This window comes from Sceloporus undulatus, chromosome 1, assembly GCF_019175285.1.
Source record: "Sceloporus undulatus isolate JIND9_A2432 ecotype Alabama chromosome 1, SceUnd_v1.1, whole genome shotgun sequence".
In the NCBI taxonomy this organism is placed as follows: domain Eukaryota; kingdom Metazoa; phylum Chordata; class Lepidosauria; order Squamata; family Phrynosomatidae; genus Sceloporus; species Sceloporus undulatus.
In genome coordinates this window covers 107,374,745-107,392,839 of record NC_056522.1, presented here as the reverse complement: position 1 = coordinate 107,392,839, position 18,095 = coordinate 107,374,745, and the positions used below count along the sequence as shown (strand labels likewise).

The following is an 18,095-nucleotide window of genomic DNA, read 5'->3' as shown; positions in this document are numbered from 1 at the left end:
AGCTTTTGCATAAATGCCACAATACACAGGAAGGGAAATTAAACACTGGCTATGAATTTCAGTCTGCAACCATGATTTAATATTACAAGAATAAATCTGCCACATATCATTGTCTTCCTAGAATATTAGAAGCTTTGACTATGGTTAATCTTTACTATTACTAGTTGGAACTACCCTGCTCCATAAAATATGGATTGAAGATTAGTTGCTTCCATAATCACAATTAAAGCTGGGTCTGAACTGCAGAAATAAAGCAGTCTGACACCACGTTAACATTATGGAATTTTGGGATTTGCAGTTTGTGTGGCACCACAGCACTCCGACACAAACCCCTAAATGTCTTGCAAAATTACAATTCCCAGAATTCTATAGCATTGAGCCATGACAGCTAAAGTGGTGTCAACCTGGATTATTTCTGCAGTGGAGATGAAGCTTAAAATTAATGACAGTTTGATCAAGTTCATTTGACATTGCAATTTGGAATTTAAAAGGCAAGTGAATGGTTCTGAACTCCTCTTTGCAAGGATGATACAGGAGGAAAAGGCTGTGCAACCCTCGGCTTTGCTGTGGTTCATTCTCATAATGCTAACTATGCTTTAGCTTTATATAGAAACTGGCTCCACAGCCAGCAAGGCCTTCACAGTGATATACCATCTGAGCCCTCAAATCAGTTTCTTATATATGCTGATAGAACCCGGCATAATGTTTTCACACAAACACAGGCAAGAATGGCCATGTTAAGTATCTCTGTAACTTGCATTCATATTATGTTTTCTTTCTTCATTCTTGCATAGAAGAGGTGAATTTAGCATTTACTTCTACAATCCTATGGAGAAAACCAAGAGAAAACATACACTCCTCTAAAGAAAAAGACATCTCATACCCACACTATACAGTATCAGGCAGTGATATGCAATCCAATTTAAGTAAATAAATATACAACTTTTAACTTTGAAGATAAATTGTTACTAATATAGAGATAAGAAGTGATAAAAAATGAAAGTGTATATTCTGGGCACTGATTTGTCAGTTTTGAAACTGGGATTCTCCTGCAAGGAGGAATGTTGGTGATCGACGAGCAAATTGGGAATCAGTTTAAACTACAAGTGGGAATCACTTGTAGTTTAAACTGATTCCCAATTTGCTCGTGTTGGAAATGGATTTTAAAAGGTCCCTTGTTCCTACTATAAAGCAGATAATTTCTTACCCCAGTGTAATCACCTTTTTTTGGGCATGGTTGTCATTTCCCCTAGTTGTGCCACTTCAAATCGGCTCTAGGTAAGGAGGAAGTCGAGGATGGAGGGAGATGGTGTCAGCTGGGGACAGAAGGAAGAAACTGGGGAATGGAGGGAGAAGGAGGACAGAAGGAGGAAACCGGGTAATGGAGGGAGAAGGAGGAAGCTGGAGACAGAAGGAGGAAACCAGGGAACAGAGGGAGAAGGAGACAGCTGGGGACAGAAGGAAGAAACTGGATACAGGAGGAAACCAGGGAATGGAGGGAGAAGCAGCCAGCCAGGGGACAGAAAGAGGAAAGCTGGGATGGAGGGAGAAGCCGGGGAATGAGGCAGGAGAATAAAGGGGGGGGGGGAGATAATGTTTTTTCAAATACAATTGATAGATTATTTGATAGATTGATCGATCGATTGATCAATCAATCAAATATTCTATCAATTTTACTTAAAACAAATGCACTGGCACAAGTACAAATGCACAAGGCAACACTGGGAGGGGGATGGTGAATCTGCCAAAAACTGAGGAAGGATGGTAAACACCCTCTGCCATTAATCCCTCCCCTCCAGAATGAATCGATTCTGATCTGTCATTCCCACTTATTGAACTCACTTCAGAATCGATTCTTCTCGAAAGAATCTCTTTCAAACTACTGTCTGGAAAACCTAAGGTTTTTGCCTTTGCTTTGCTTTATCATGACAGGAATTGATCACATTGTGACAGGAACTGGTTTCAAATGGGAATGAGGGTCATTTAAACTGTTCGGCAATTCGTTCTATTTCATAGTGGGAATGCGCCCTAGGAATGTTTGTTCTTGTCCAAGGTGCTCCTCTGCTTTGTATATGTAGTCTTAATTTAATAAGTTATACACTGGTACCCCGGGATACGAATGCGCCGCCTTACGAAATTTCCGGGTTATGAAAAAAATCCATTCAAAAAAACTGTTCCGGGTTACGACGGTTATTTCGGGTTACGAAAAATTTTTTGGTGCTTTTCGGCGCTATTTCACACGAAATCGCGGCTTTTTCCCATTAGCGCCTATGGCTTTTTCGCCTTACGAAGTATTCCGGGTTACGAAAGCGGCGGCGGAACGAATTAATTTCGTAACCCGGGGTACCCCTGTATATTTCTGTTTCTTTTCTATGACGTGTATGCATTGTGCACAGACACTTATGATGTATGTGAGATTTTGAATCACTTTTGCAGGAGATTTGGGAAGTTGCTTCCTTGAAGTGTGACATTTATGTTGCTATTACTTCAATCCCTAAAACAACTATTTTTATCTGAGAGTGAATCCCACTTTGCTTATATTAAAGGAGTTAATTCCCTATACCTGTTACGGGTTTCCATCGATATATTCTTATTTATTTTAGATAATAATGATGTGGCATGCTCCATTGCTGCTCTGTTACATTTGTTATGCAATTATTTTGTTTGTATTTGGAACAGCTAATTGATGCCATTGGGATATATGTGTCTTTTCTTCTGATAAAGGACTACATGTTTACTGCCTTGTATGGCTTACAACTGGACAGCATGCTCACAGAAAGCTACAAATTTACTTTAAAAAAAAAGACAGTATTATTACCAGGATATAATTTAGCTGACAGATTTATGTAGTGTCATTTACCACAGAAGCCAAGTTTACGATTTATTTCAGTATTTATTAATCACCAAACTCACCTAGGCTTACAATAGACAAGGCAGAACATATTTTTTAGAACAAATTGTGCTCAATTTGTTTTACTTCACCCCTGATTTTCACAGAGCCCTGTCAGGGGAATTCCCCAGCCCCAATTAGTAGACTGGTGTAGAGGGAGCATCACTAATAGTACCTCTTCAAACAAAATGGTTTTTTTTTCCAAGTAAAGGAAATTCAATTATTTGAAGTCTATCATTAAGTCGTTCCAAGACACACTGCACTGCAATCCTGTCTACTCAGAAGTAACCACGATTGATTTTGAAGGGACTAGCTTGTAGGTCAGTGCATTTAGCACTGCAAACTAAAGCCTCTTCTCAGACATTATGATGAGTTTTTAATGAACACACATGGAGTGGAGAGGTACTGCAGCAGCAGGTTCCTCTCTGACCTACTTGCATTCATTATAATGTGTGAAAAGAACTTTCAGTCTGTATAGCTGGGGTGGGGTAGAAGACTCTTGACACACATCACAATGAGGAGCAATTGGACATAGTGCTGCTTCCCTGATCCAGCTCAGGTAGGAGCGAGACTTCATTCTCTGGTATTTTCACTTCCTGTGTCCCCTTTGCTTCTCTGCTTAAAATACAGCCATTACCCATCTCTTCCAAAGTCAAAGTAGGCAGCTGACAGCAAAGTCTTAAAGCTCTATTTAGTAAGTACAAGTGAACTGAATGAATCTTAATTGCAATAAACCCAGGATTTCAGCCTTAGTTTACTGTAAACTCTTTTATTTTTGAGGCAGTTACATAGCTATGGTGCTGAGTACATACAATATTATTACCTAAATATCCTAAGTACTATTAAGAGTGCATCTACACTGACCCCTTAATGTGGAGTATTATGCTCTGGAGATGCCCCAGGATGATACAATACCAGCCAAATCTGTCCAGACAGGACGTGAGACAACACCTCATCAGCCCAGCTGGCCTATCCTCCTTGCTGCTGTTACTGCCACTGCAGCCTCACCAGCCAGGCAGCTCCGTGAAGCAGCCTGGCCATCACTGTTTCTTCAGCTGAGGTCAGAATGGGGCTCGCATGCCATCAATGAGGGGGGAGTAGAGTGACCCTATTCTTTTTCAACACATAGTGGGGTGCCCTGTTATGACCTCAGCCAGGGACGTAGCTAGGATTTTAGTAAGGGGGGGGGTCCAGACTAAGTGCCACCATTATAATGGGGCATGCGTGTGGCGGTGCAGCAGCACACACCATTCATTTTTCTAATGGAAGGGGGGGTCCGGACCCCAAGAACCCCCCCCCCCGGCTATGTCCTTGCCTCAGCAGAAGTGATGGCAATGGGCAGCTCTTGCCAAAGCAATAGTGGCAGCAGTGGTACCAAGGAGGATGCGCCAGAGGGGACATGTGGTGGTGTGTAGACACATGGACAACAGGGTAATTTTGGATCTGTTTCAGTCCTCCCATCCAACACACCCAGGTTTACAGCATTTTCTGTTAAACTGGATTAATGGCTTTACAAAGTAAGGACTCATCACACTGGATACAGGGCTTTTGGCCAGTGTGGTCAAGCCCTAAGAGACATCACATGTATACAAAAATTGAAAAGTAAACAGAGGAGTGTATTGATCCTAAACTCTATCAAGCTGTGCGGGAGGGGGAGGGGGGAGTAGGGAATTGAGCATATGCAACATTGTATATACGTTAAAATAATTTAATAAAGACATTGAACAAAAAAAGTAAACAGAGGAGAAGATAGCCCTAGGTGTAGGAGGTACTTTATTATTTTCTTTATGCATAACCTCCTTTAAAAAACAAAAAACAAAAACAACCCTCTTATATATTAAAACAAACGCAGCAGGTTTAAAACACAAAAAACACAACACTATAATGGAATTAAGCTATCAATAACCTTAATATGAAATTCAAAATAATAAATAACTGCTTGCATTAAAATTAAGAAAAGTACAGCATCCTCTTTAAAAACTTTCTTCAAAAACTTTCAGTTCTCAAAGTACTATAGGAATAAAAGAGTTTTTGCTCAGGATTATGGTATTGGGGGGGGGATTCTAGTCACCATAAGAAGAGAAGCCAAAGGGCAGCTACAGGAAACGAGGAGCCTTATCCTTTTGTTTCTTAGGTTTGGGGCAGTGAAGGAAGATTGCCAGAATTTAATTCCCATCAATGAGAATAGGGATTATACAGACAACTTTTAATAACTGTAACAACTAAATTTGAAGTTAACTGTTCAGTACTTGGGAATTAAAGTTAAATACTTGAACATTTTCTTCCATTGGTTTTGAAAATGTAAGTGCCTGACAGGCACATGCTCACCACTATGATAAGGCATTCGCTCAAAGATGAAGGAAATGCATCAAAGGGAGATAACATATGAAAGTCTCAAAGGCAAAGAAGCACTGTAAACACTTGCCTCTGAGAAATCCCCAGAGTCCAAAGGTTTTTAAATGGGAAATAAGTATACTGGAGGGAGAACAGGTAGCCAACTTGGTTGCATCTCTGCCAGGCTTCAGCTGGCAATCCCAGAAGACTAGTTTTCAACAAAACCAGTGTTTTAGTTGAGCCAACATTAATATGAAGTAACAATCAGTAATTAATCTCCTAGGACCAAATGTAATGGGGAGCATTTTTGATTGACTAAATGTAGCAGGGGAGTATCATGATCCTGACATTTTATTCCTTGTTTACAAACCAAGAAGATTAAACGGAGCTTGCAAACCTTACCTAAGATGGCTGACACATTAATGGCCAATATTTCTCCACATTTTAAAATAATATTTTAACATTAGTGCAGGTTTTAGAACTAAAGTTTGAATATCATATTTAATATGTCATTTTAAACTTGTCATTGTAATAGTAGCTGTGTTGTTGCTCCTGTTACCTTAGAAAATGTGAAATTGCCAAAAATTCTGCTCACAAAGAAAATACATCATGGAGGTAACACTAAATATTAGCTGGTACCTTCCAAGCATAAATATCAATATTAAATCATGAGAAAAGAATACAATTCCCCTCCCCCAAGTAACGTATTGTAAGTAACTCCATTACCTTTAACATCTTATTTTCAAGGTCTAGAATAACAAAAAGTAAATGTTGTTTCCCAGTAAAAACCATCCCCTGATGGGATGGTAACTTGGGGTAGGGCCAGATAAGGTATAGATATGTTTCTCCTTCTCCCATCCTCAACCCTAGGGCTATGTGCAGCTTCCTAAAGTGAGATAATCATCAGGAAAACAAAATGGAGAAGGGAAGTGACTAACCTATTCTAATCATGTCTGCTTTTCAATAAACACACACTTAGCGGTGGTGGGATGCTGCCCCTTTCCTAACCGGATTGGGGTCATAGCAACCTGACGCCATGGTCCCAATCCAGCCTTTCAAAGGCACAAAAAGGAGGCACAAAATTGGCTCCTTTTTGTGTCCTCAAAGGGCACCATAGCTTCATTGCCATGGCTATATGGCGCTCCCTCAGCGCTGCATTGTATGGACACATTGCCAGAGGAGCACCATGACACCATGTGTCATGTGGAGTGGTGTGCAGAATCAAGGCGCCCTGGGGGGTTGAATTGGGCGTACATTGTGACGATGCTATGCCCCGACTCCACCCCCATGCCAGCCTTAATTGCTGGTGTGTACAGGGCCTAAGAGATCCAAACAATGATATTGCATATTCATTCTATTTTTTGTTTTGTTTTGTTAATTCAGATTTCATGTATAATGTCTCTGCTTCTATATGCATTTTTTTTGTTTTTTGTTATTAGGTTAAGTATATTCACATTCAGTAGAAACATAGCTTATTTTCCCCAAGTGATACAGGTGTTCCCATAAAATTCTTTCAGTTTAAGTTAATCTCAAATAGCTTGGGTTTCTCCCTTTAAAATGTTATATACTACATGAAAAATAAACATTTGTGGGAACAAACCTACTCCACACCCCCAAAGTAAGTTATACACAGAAACAAATAAGCTTTCAAAGAATCCACCAACCTTTTTATTCTTATGCTCATCCAGAAGATCTGGTACATCTGCTTTAGACCAAGGACATTCAAAGAAGAATATGTCTGATAGTCTTCAATGCTCAAAAGCTTTCAGAGTTTATAAAAGACATCAGTGATATGGTAAAAATGCTCCAGATGCAAAAGGAATGAATAGACATTTCTTCTTAAATGTGTTCCCATTTGTTAAGGCTGCAGAAAAGAAAGAAAAGAAAGTTATTCTGAAAAAGCAGTGGTATTTATGTAAGTCTTATACAATAAAATACAGTACAGTTCTGTGCATCAGCACAGTACCTATGCATTTTTCTTTCTTGATTTGAATTTATCTCTTAAGATGACAGATGCTGTTTTTTTAACAAGTTTCATACATTCATTCGCTGGTAAAACAGCATAGTCAATAGAAGCACCTCCATATACTCTGATCCAGTTAAAACAGAGATGAGCAACTACAAAAGAGGTGAGGGTTATTTCTCCGCAAAATTCCTTCCACCCACATCAGTGCCCCTGTCACAACTGGAAGTGTCAAGGCTTCAATTAATTTCATTTTCAGCCTTTCCCCCTTTTATTTTGATGTTTTGGAGTGTTGGGGGAATTATGAGGGAGTCAGAGGGTTGAGGGCAACCTGTAGCAGTTTGCAACCATTTCAGGACAATAAATTCCCTGGGAAAAATAATAAAATAAAAATATGAAAGGGAGGTTTGGAGTGCTGTTGGGGAGGGACACAAAATTGGGTCCCAGGGTCCACATAGCGCATGAGGGCCACACTTTCACAATTGTAGGAGCAGATATCTGTACCCAAACTTTGCCATGAAGTGGATATTGTGAGTATGCAATGATTTTCTGTTCTTACAGCTATATCCTTGTACTGAGTGGTACACATAGTTTTCTTGATAACAGCACAGGACCCATACATACAGCATTGAACAAATGTTGGCAAGTGCCATTCTTTATAGTTCCAATCATTATTCTAGGCTTGGTTTTTTCCCCCCATTCTAGATAAAATTTAACAGCTGAATAGCCTCCATGCTTCCAGTCAAACAAGCGGTTGTTGGAATCAAAACCTAAATTGCCAATCAATTTCTCCGAACCATAAGTGTAAACTTGAGATTTCTTTATAAGAATAATCTTTATTAAATATTTTAGCATTAAGTAAAATACATTTCCCACTGGGGCATTATGTCTACTGAACTTGCTACAATTGCCACAAAAGCAAAATGCTAAGAAGGAACAAATAAGTGCTATTTACAGAGAGGTATAAAATATACCATATGATCCACTAACCACTGTGGTACACTAGATTCCACATATCACACAGAAATCTTTTAGTGTTAATATGAAAACGGATGCTAAACCAAAGCAATTCAAAATAATGGACAAAGAACTCTGTCCCTGCTTTTCATTCACAGTAAACTAATATGTACAGTGGGCCCTCTACTTATGCGGGGGATCCGTTCCGGATCCTCCCATGTAAGGGAAAATCTGCCTATGCTTGAGATCCATAGGATATAATAGGGTGCATGCATGTGGCGGAACGGCGAGCGTGTGCACCAGTTTCCCTCCTCAAGCAGCTTCCACATATGCCTGAAACTGCATAATATATCCGCGCATGGCGCAGGCACACTGTATAAATAATTCTACTTATATCTTGTAAGGATATCAATCTGTAATGACATATTCCTGGTGTTTTATACTTCATTGCAGTGATGTATCTATAGAGTATACAGCATTCCGTGTTGGATTACATCTTCCTGGAGACTCATATTAATAATGTATTGAATAAGTGGTTTTAGACTGAATACTTCAGAAACACAAGCAAAGCAGTCATAAGGTCATGAGTGTAATGATGCATTAAAAGATGTCCACATAGCAGAATGAACTAGTACTCCACATTCATTTAAATTCTTGGTTTTAAAGAAAATATTCCATTCTATCATTGCTTTCACATAGCCAACTGCTAAGAAAAAGAAGAAGATAGAAATAACAGCTGTTTCTCTGCATACAAGTCAAGATCCAGGATTGCACAAATCCACAGGGTATAAGAGTACAGTATTAAGACATGTGGCCAAGATATCTTTAAAAGCTGTGCTCAGCAACTGTTTCAGAGCTTCAGTCAAATCCTTGATGGAACTTCTTCCCTTCTGTGCTTTTTAGAATCTCCCACTCCACATCTCTTCAGAATTGTCTTCAATGCCACTGACACTCAGATTCATTCAATGCATTAGGCTCAGCTACATTGTATGGCTTATTTCCATTTAGAGAAAGAGAGAGAACAAAGAAGAGAAAGAAGAGGGAAAGGTCCATGTGATGCCATCCGGCCATGGAGAGAGAGATGCAGGCCCAGCTCCATCGGTCCTGGCCTAGATTACAAAGCAGAGCCCTCCCTCCAGACCATCTGCCTTTGTCCAGGCCACAAGGGGAGAGAAAAACTGCTCGTCCTGATTAGGGATGCCATAACCCGGCTGCAGGCTGGGCAAACCCGCTTTTGGGGGTGCTGGCACGGTCACGGTCTGGTTTCGTGCCGAAAGCGGGCCTGCCCCGCCTGCGGCCACTTCTGCTCCCGCACATGCCTTCTTTATGGCCGCGGCTGCTCATGCAGCCGGCCGGCCACCCACTTCCGCGTCCGCCTCCTCCTCCTCCTCCTCTGCCTCCTCCTCCTCCTCCGCCCCCTGCGTGCTCCCTCTGGCCACCAGCCACCCATCTCCGCCTCCTTCTCCAACCTCCTCCTCCCACCCGCACATCCCCCTGGCCTGCAGGGCTGTGCGCGGCTGGCTGGCTGGCCATCCACCTCCTCCTCTGCCTCCTCCGCGATCGTGCCGAGCAGTTGCCCAGGTGCAGCCGGCAGAAGCGTGCGATTGGCCCACTTGTGTGCCTGGGCCCTGGCCGCACGCCGGCCTCAAAAGGGAGCTGGTCCCTTTAAGGAGGCAGAGCCTCAGAAGGGGAGGAGTAGGAGGAGGTGGTGGAGCCATGAGCAGAGCTAATGAGGACTTCCTCCTCCTGAGGCTGGGTCTGAACAGCCCGCCCCCCAGGCTGGAGCCTGTGAGAGCTGGCGGGGGCGGGGCTGTTCCAGCCCCAGTCTGCCCCCATTGGCCAGCCAGGTTCAGGAGGAGGAGCCAGACTGCAGCCAGAAAGGGCCATTTCCTTTGCCCTTTTTTGGCGCGGAGGAGGAGGATGAAGAGGAGGAGGAGGAGGAGGTGAGTGCATTTTTCCCAAGTGCCTTTTCTGTGTGTTTTTGGTGCTTGTAATGCTAACAAGTCTCCCTTGTTTTGTCAATGATAGTGTGGTGATGATGATGATGATGATGATGATGATGATGCAATATGCCTCTGAAATATGCAAGAGTCCATGTTAAGTAAAGCCATGTGAAATGCCCAAATGTGCTGTTGTGTGTGTTTTGGAATGGAGGTTGGGGGTGTTTGGCCAGAAAGGGGAGTACATTTCTGTCATCTGTCTGGGAATAATGCCAAAATGTCCTCCATTTTGATGATGCCTAAGAAACATGCATTTATATTAACATTTTATAAAAAATCATCAAATTTTTTCACATGTCCTCCATTTTTAGAAAGTGTCCTACATTTTAAAATGTTGTCCTACATTTGTCCCGGTTTGGAGGTCATGACTTATGGCAACCCTAGTCCTGATCCACTTCCCCACCAGCATTCCCATCTCCTTTTGTGTTGTGTCTTTTTAGATCATAAGCCTGAGGGTAGGGAACCATCTAATTAAAAATAATAATGATTGTAAACCACTCTGAGAGCCTTTAGGGCTGAAGGGTGGGGTATAAATACGGTAAATAAATAATAATAAATAAGGTACCATAGATATTTGAATTATTGCAAACTATCATTACACTTCCCAATACAGCAGTCTACAAAGTGTGTTAACAATTTCTCCTAACCCTTGACACCACAACCATACTAATCAAATATCTTGCTCTTCCTTCATTTTGTTTTGTCATTTGTGCTCTGTTACAGCAGTCTGCAAGTCAGCATAATCTCCTTCACCTCCAGTTGAAATTTATACCATAATTTCATTCCAGTCTAAACGTTGCCAACCTTAATTATTTTATAGCAGTTTTTGGATGCTTTTTGGTGAGGCAGGAGATGGGTGGGAAGGGAGAAAACCTTCCCAAATATTTATAATGCCTCCTAATGCTACATTATGGCAGAGGTCCTTACCAGTGCTAGATAACGGTAGTAGATAAATGTGTATGTCTGTCTGTCTCTGTGTGTGCACATGTTCTGCTGAGGAAAAAAAAATCAGTGAAATTTTCAGAACTGCTGTTCATTGCTATGCCACACAGGTTCTGTTCAGAATTTCTACCACACAAGTGGAGGATAGGAAAGAAAGGGAGCAAATGTTATCTTTTTCTTATCTCCATGAATACAGAGTTCCTGAATGCAAGCTACTTTGTAAGCACTTTCAGCTAAGCAAATGTACAAACCTTTTCAGATTCTGATCCTGAACAAATGAACTATATATCTACCAGAAGCCAGATAAATAGAGATGTTAATGCAGGACTGTATATCTTGGCTGGTCAAAGTACAAGATGTGGGCCACAGCAGCATCCTTTGCTAAATAATTTGTTTTACCATTCACAAAAGCCTCTATGTCATTTCTGATTTTGATGTTTTTTGTAATTTTTCATATTTTCAGGCCTCGTGCATGGGTTCTGGAGGTGGGAAAGGGGCTCTTGGATCCTCTGAAGTTACCACATCTGCTTCCATGTATTGCAAGTAAATACCTGAATAAGACTTAGATCAGATGTGGGCAATCCCCCCCCAGGCCCCCCCCCCCCCCAAATAAACCCACCACAGAACACACCATCACTTGCTCACAACTGGAGGTGATGTGTCACTTTCAATTTCATTTTCAGGCAATTATGTCCTATTTTGGAGTGTTTGAGGGTCACTGTAGTTGAGATTATGTAGGCAAAACTGTTGCATTTTGCAGTCATGTACAGGAAATGAAAAATCACTTGTAAAAATAATTTGGGAGATTTTGAGGGTATTGGAGCCCCCAGATGGCTATTTTTTCCTACATCTGGCTTGATGAATGTTTTTAAAAGGCTGGCCTGCCATTAGGAAGTAAGGAGGGAGGCAATTATGTATGTTAATTTAAGGGGAGAAACACACAGTCAAAATAAAGTGGTTTCTACCTGCTTTGAAGGCACATTTAGACAATGCATGACTCCAAAGTGGGTGGAAACCAGATTGAAGTTGTGCTCTAGGGCTAAAAACTGAAGCAAAAAGAAACCATAATAGTCTGACTCAAGGTGGGAAATGTACACCTTCAACCCTGCATATAAGGGCCCCCTAATACAAGAGCGGTTTTGAAGGAGCGATCCACCCTAACCCTAACCCTAAAGCTGTGTATAAATACACAATGCAGGTGTGGATTTAAAAAGAAAAGAGCTGGCATATCCAAGTGGTTGGAGTGAAAATGCAAAAAAAGTGAAAGTGATAAGTATAGCATACATAAACCAGACAGTCTAAGAGGGAGTGTGGTGTGAAGGGGTGCATGAAGGGCATGACTGTGCTTTGCCAGTGTTTTACTGGGCATACCAGTGCTCTGATACCCTGTACCAATGGAGGATTTCTAGTACAACTGTGTGGCCAATCCGAGGGGTGGCCATCCAATGGGATGGCATGTAGGCAGCAGGCAGTCACCGGCAATGTGTTTGCATGATGGTGTGCATGCATGGTGGGGGAGGCAACAGCAACAAAAAAATTTGCCGTGGGTTGACATCACACCATGTGTTCAGGCTGTGTGCATTCTGGCCACCTTGAGAGCAGCCAGTGCAGACATCAAGGTTTTGCTTCCAGAAAATGCAACTTTTGCCATTTTTTCCTGCCCATCTGTTCCGGATGTAAATTGCATGTCAATGGTGACTTCATGTATTTCATAGGTGACTTCATGTATTTCATTTCACAACAACAACAAAGCTTGACTTCTTTCACTATGTTAATATTTGATATGATCTCTTATGAGTATTCCTTGCCTAAGAAAACCCTATGGCATCCAATAGCAATTGAGCAACAGTGAATTTTGGTATCTGTGGATACTGAAGGCCAACTATAAAGACTGGGATTCATGGCTGTTGGACTCTGTATCTTCCCACAAAGTTTCTATTAGCAGACTGTAGAATCGACGAGAAGACCAAAATGATGTAGTGTTTTGAGTGTTGGACTAGGACTCTGCAGACCAGGGTCTGAATGCCTGCTTGGCCATGAAAGCCCACTGGTTGACTGTCCAGGAAAGCAACCAAATGGCTGATAAACCAGCTAGGTATCAGATAGGCAGGTCGATAAGACAGTCCAGGGTCAAGGTTTCCAGATAATCTAGATAGTCAGCAATCTAGAAAACAAGGATCAACTGCTCCAGCTGCCTAAATAGGCAAGCAGCAGGCCTTCAGGTGTGTCTGATCACAAACTCGCTTCTGATAAAGCCTCTGTGATCTTCGAAGGCCTTCTCTTTCGGTTCGATGCTCCCTGAAGGTAGGCACACTTCCCAGATCCTCCTCTATGTCCACAGCCTCAGCCCCAGGCAGACATGGCTGCTGAACCTCTGGAGGGAACACAGTCTCTGCTCCAGCAGAGCTAGGGCCAGCTTCAGGCTCCCCAATTACAGGTTCAGGTCCCAAGGGCTCTGGCTCATCCTCCAGGCTGGGCATGACAGTGACGTTGGGTGAGTCACATACTCGAGCTCCAGAAAACGCTGTGATAGGTCCACCTTAGGGTCATCATGAGTCAGAAACAACTGGAAAGCACAAAACAACAACAAAGAATCTACTAAAGGAGGTAGGAGAAGGTGTGGAGGATGGAAGTGCAGTAAGGGAATTATCCAGTTTTCCTACCTTCTAGACTATGCACTTATCCTGACAACTGAGGTGATGGAAATTTAATTTTTGATCATCTGTACATTATTATTTTTAAAAAAAATTCGCAATTACACCTTAAAATGTGTGAAGGCATTCTTAGACCATCTGAATTTGATAGTAAACATGACTCTAAAATGCCACACCATGTGGTAGAAGTGGAGCCATTAATGTTATGTCTTTTCAACATAAAAATAGGAGGTGAATAAATGCCACAGCACCTCCTCCAACTTCTGCGGTCTTCAATTCAAAAGTTTCAGGTATTTGTTAACACATGGTAGTGGTATAATTCCTATTCTTCTCTTTAGTTTAGAAAGTGGCTTGGCAATCAGGAAGATAAGGATTGGTACTGACAAACAAACTAAAATGTAAGGAGGCAATGCACTGTGTCTTGTGCTTTCATTACTCTCTGTCTTCAAAAACACTGCCATTATATTTAAAAGATTATGTATACTTTAGTAAAGAAGCTTTTAAAAAACATTACCTCCCAGTGAAATCTTGAAAGTATTTAAGAGATAAGTTAAGCTGGTAAGTGGAAGGCAGACTGAATTTGAAAGAAGGGCTTCCTTTTTTTTTCTCCAGAGAATATTTTTAGCTCACAAAACACAAATAAATAATTGCATCTAAGTTAAGATACAATGTAATTCAGTGAAAATGAAGTGTCAGACTTGGTATGAAAGGCTCTACTCATGGAACTACATTATAAGGACTGTGAATCTTCCCAGTTTTATGTTTTCTGACACTAATAGAAAAGAAACTTGTTCATTTGTGTGGAGATATGGGCCAGAAATGCATCTGTGGCTAGCTGTATCAGCAGATGTCCCTCTTTCCAGATAGAAAGGTATTTCCAGTATATTTATTTTTCCATACACATAAACAAGTTTATCTGTTTCCTTTATTTGTCTTTATTAATGTTCTCCAAACTGAACCCTGACAAATACTCAACTATTTACCCAGAGAACTCAGAATCTTCTGCTTTGGATAACTGTGACAGTGCATCTTCTACTTTATTCAATTATGCAAACCTAGGATAAATATTTGTCTCCTGTGACAGTTAACACAGGGAGCAGCATTATAGATTTTAGCACTGCTCATCAGTATTCCTCCCCCCCCCCCCCAAAAATGTTCCTACCCTGTGGGAGATCTCCCTTGAATCCTAAAGCAGCTAAACTGTAAAACTGTGTATGTAGAAGGCAAGAGTGAGAAATGCAAAAGCACATAAGCATTATTCTGAAATCTATCATTTCAAAAGAAATGATAGATTTCAGAATATCTACATGCTTTTACATTGTTCACCCTTGCCTTCAATATATACAATTTCATTTAATTTCAAAAGAAATGATAGTGAGATCGGTGGTTACATCCACTCTTTGCTTCTAATTTAGACTGATTATACATAATTTTAGTTTGTCACTGGAAGAACAGCCTATCATCTCTAAACTGCAATGAAAGAACTGTGCTTCTTTCTTGTACTGAGTGACCAAGTGACCCATTTCATGCATTGTATGACAAACCATGGTCCCAAGGGATAGTTGGCAAAGTTGACAAGCAGCTTGCTGCTATCTGAAGCACAAATGGCTAAATTATGATATTTAATATGAAGTATGAACCCCCAGCAGGAGGTTTTTTGCCCCCCAGCAAGCTGATTTTAGACTGTTTTCCTTGTTCTTAGGTTGTTAAGGGAAGAAAAAGAGCAGAGGTGCAGTGTGCAACCCGGTTTTGACATCACACTGTACATTTTGGCAAGCATCCTGTGAGGTATCCCTTACACATTGTCAAATCCAGCACAATTCCAAGTTAAAAAAAACAACAACAGGCTTCAGTAGTTAAAACTGAGAAAACCTTTCTTAAGAAACTATAGATCAAGCCCAGTGATGTTAATTGTTAGAACTAACCAACAAGCATTAAGATTGCCTAAATAAACTGCACACAATTTCAAACTCCAGGCAGGCTTAATTCTTATTTGCTATAATTAATAAATGCATTTCCCCCTATATTTCCCATACCACCTCTTTCATGTTGAAGACCATGTTTCCAGATCTGAAAACATGCCCTATTAGGAGTGGCTTAGGGAGCTGAGTATGTTTAGCATGGAGAAGATAAGGTTAAGGAGTGACATGACACTCCTTACAGCGCTTTAGAAATAAATTTTAACAACAACAACAACAACAACAATAATAATAATAATAATAATAATAATAATAGCCATGTTTAAATATTTGAAGGAATGTCATCTTAAGGATAGAGCAAGGTTGTTTTCTGCTGCTTCAGAAACTAGGACTCGGGGCAATGGATTCAAGCTACAGGAAAAAAGATTCCACCTAATTCCCTGGAAGAACTTCCTGTCAGTGGTAGCTAATAGTGGAGCATGCTGCCTCTGAGAATGGTGGAGTCTCTTTCTTTGGAGATATTTAAACAGAAGCTGGAGGGTCATCTGCTGAGACTGCTTTGATTGTGTGTTCCTTCATGGCAAGGAGTTGGGCTGGATGGCCCTTGTGGTCTCTTCCAACTCTATGGCCTGTTACAGACAGCCAAAATAAAGCTGCTTCGAGTCACTTTGGAGGTATGGTATTTCAATGATACATGCGTCCTAAGCGTCCAAAAGCCGCACCAAAGCCACACTCCAGTCCTAAGGACTGGAGTGCAGCTTTGGTGAAGCTTCCAGACTATTAGGACTCATGCATCACTGAAATACCATACCTCCAAAGTGACTCGAAGCAGCTTTATTTTGGCTGTCTGTAACAGGCCTATGATTCTACAGCCAGATTCTTTCTCCTGAAACAGGTCTGAACAGGCTTGCCTCCCTCCCATTGTTTTCTCAGCACCTGTGTCTGGATCTCCATGATTCTTCAGCCAAATTTTCAGCAATAGCCTTTACTATTGTATAACACATCAGAACAACTTCCCAACCTATATGCAGGCAAGGTGCATATGCATCTCTTGACACACATGTGAATGTCTTTTGGGGGTACTGCAGTTAGGATTCCCCATTTCCCTCCACAGTGCTCAACCCTTCCCTCCATCTGATTGAAAAGCCTTTGCCCCCACATGGCAATTCCCTGTGTCATGGAGAGAGGGCAAGATTACAAAAACATCAGCTGTGTCCCCATAACCAGATGAGAAACTTTGGGCCCGAACAGACAGGCCAAAATAAAGCTGCTTCAGATCACTTTGGAGGTATGCTGTTTAAATGACACACACGCCTTAAGAGGCCAGAAGCTGCGCCAAAGCTGTGCTCCAGTCCTTAGGACTAGAGCACACCTTTGGCGCAGCTTCCAGACTTTTAGGACACATGCATCACTTAAACAGCATACCTCCAAAATGATCCGAACCAGCTTAATTTTGGCCTGTCTGTTCGGGCCCAGTGTCATCAGTGCTGAGATCTGCTGCAGTCCTCCAGTGAAACTACATTAGTTCTGCAGTGTAGACACAACCATGGTTAGGCTACATTTCAGGATAAATTTCTCCTCAGGATAAATTTCATCTTGTCAGTATCATTTGAACTGTGATGTCCAGAGGTGGACACAATAATCCAGGTGGTGTCAGATTGAAGTATTAGAGAATACATTTCTCTATCTTAAATCTTCATTATTATAACATATAAAATACATAAAATTTAATGTATGCATCTTTTAAAAAAGTATGGATAATATTGTTAGAACAACTACGGTGTATGAATACATTATAAGTGAGCAGTTTTAAGTAGAAATAATTACCATTCTGCCAAAATGTTGACATATTCTATCTTTGTTTAGCCTCTATAATCTATATGAAATTCAACATGTTGTAGGAAGTACATCAGAATAAGCTGCTGAAATCCAGATTTTTTTTAAAAAAAAATTGAATAAATGTATTGTTTGCAAACTTCTTGATTAGCATATCAACAGAAGGAAGACTTGAATTCCTATACAGTAATCATTTATCTTCAGTGTGACAACACTCATTATCAACTCTAACATGCTGAATTATAATTATGAAATCAGTAATTTAATTGGCATCTACTGCAATGAAAACAAGCTAAATCTATGTTTTGACTGAAGTGCCTAGTGCTTCCAAAATTCAGCTCTACATGTCTCGGTAATCAACAGTCATGCATATAAGCAGTCATGCATATAAGCACGACCCCCATGAAAGTGAAAAAATGCAAACAAAAAACCATTATTATTATTATTATTATTATGAGAAAAACTCTCTCTAAGAATATCTAAGTCCTCAAGTGCAACTCTGTTGTCAACATCCAGTAGAAGCTGACCATAAAATCATGTTCAATGTCATACAAATGGATAGATAAATATTTTCTTTAGGAATTTCTAGGTACTCCAGTA

General features: G+C 40.9%; 1 protein-coding gene across 4 annotated transcripts in view; it reads right to left on the bottom strand.

Annotated features, from left to right (window-relative positions):
* HS3ST5 (heparan sulfate-glucosamine 3-sulfotransferase 5) overlaps positions 1 to 18,095 on the bottom strand; it is a 233,589-nt gene that overhangs the window by 130,431 nt on the left and 85,063 nt on the right. For all 4 annotated transcript variants that reach the window (XM_042446845.1, XM_042446846.1, XM_042446844.1 and 1 more), the window contains exon 2: positions 6,889 to 7,088. The gene's annotated coding sequence lies outside the window, so the exon portion shown is untranslated. The remainder of the gene's footprint in view (positions 1 to 6,888; positions 7,089 to 18,095) is intronic.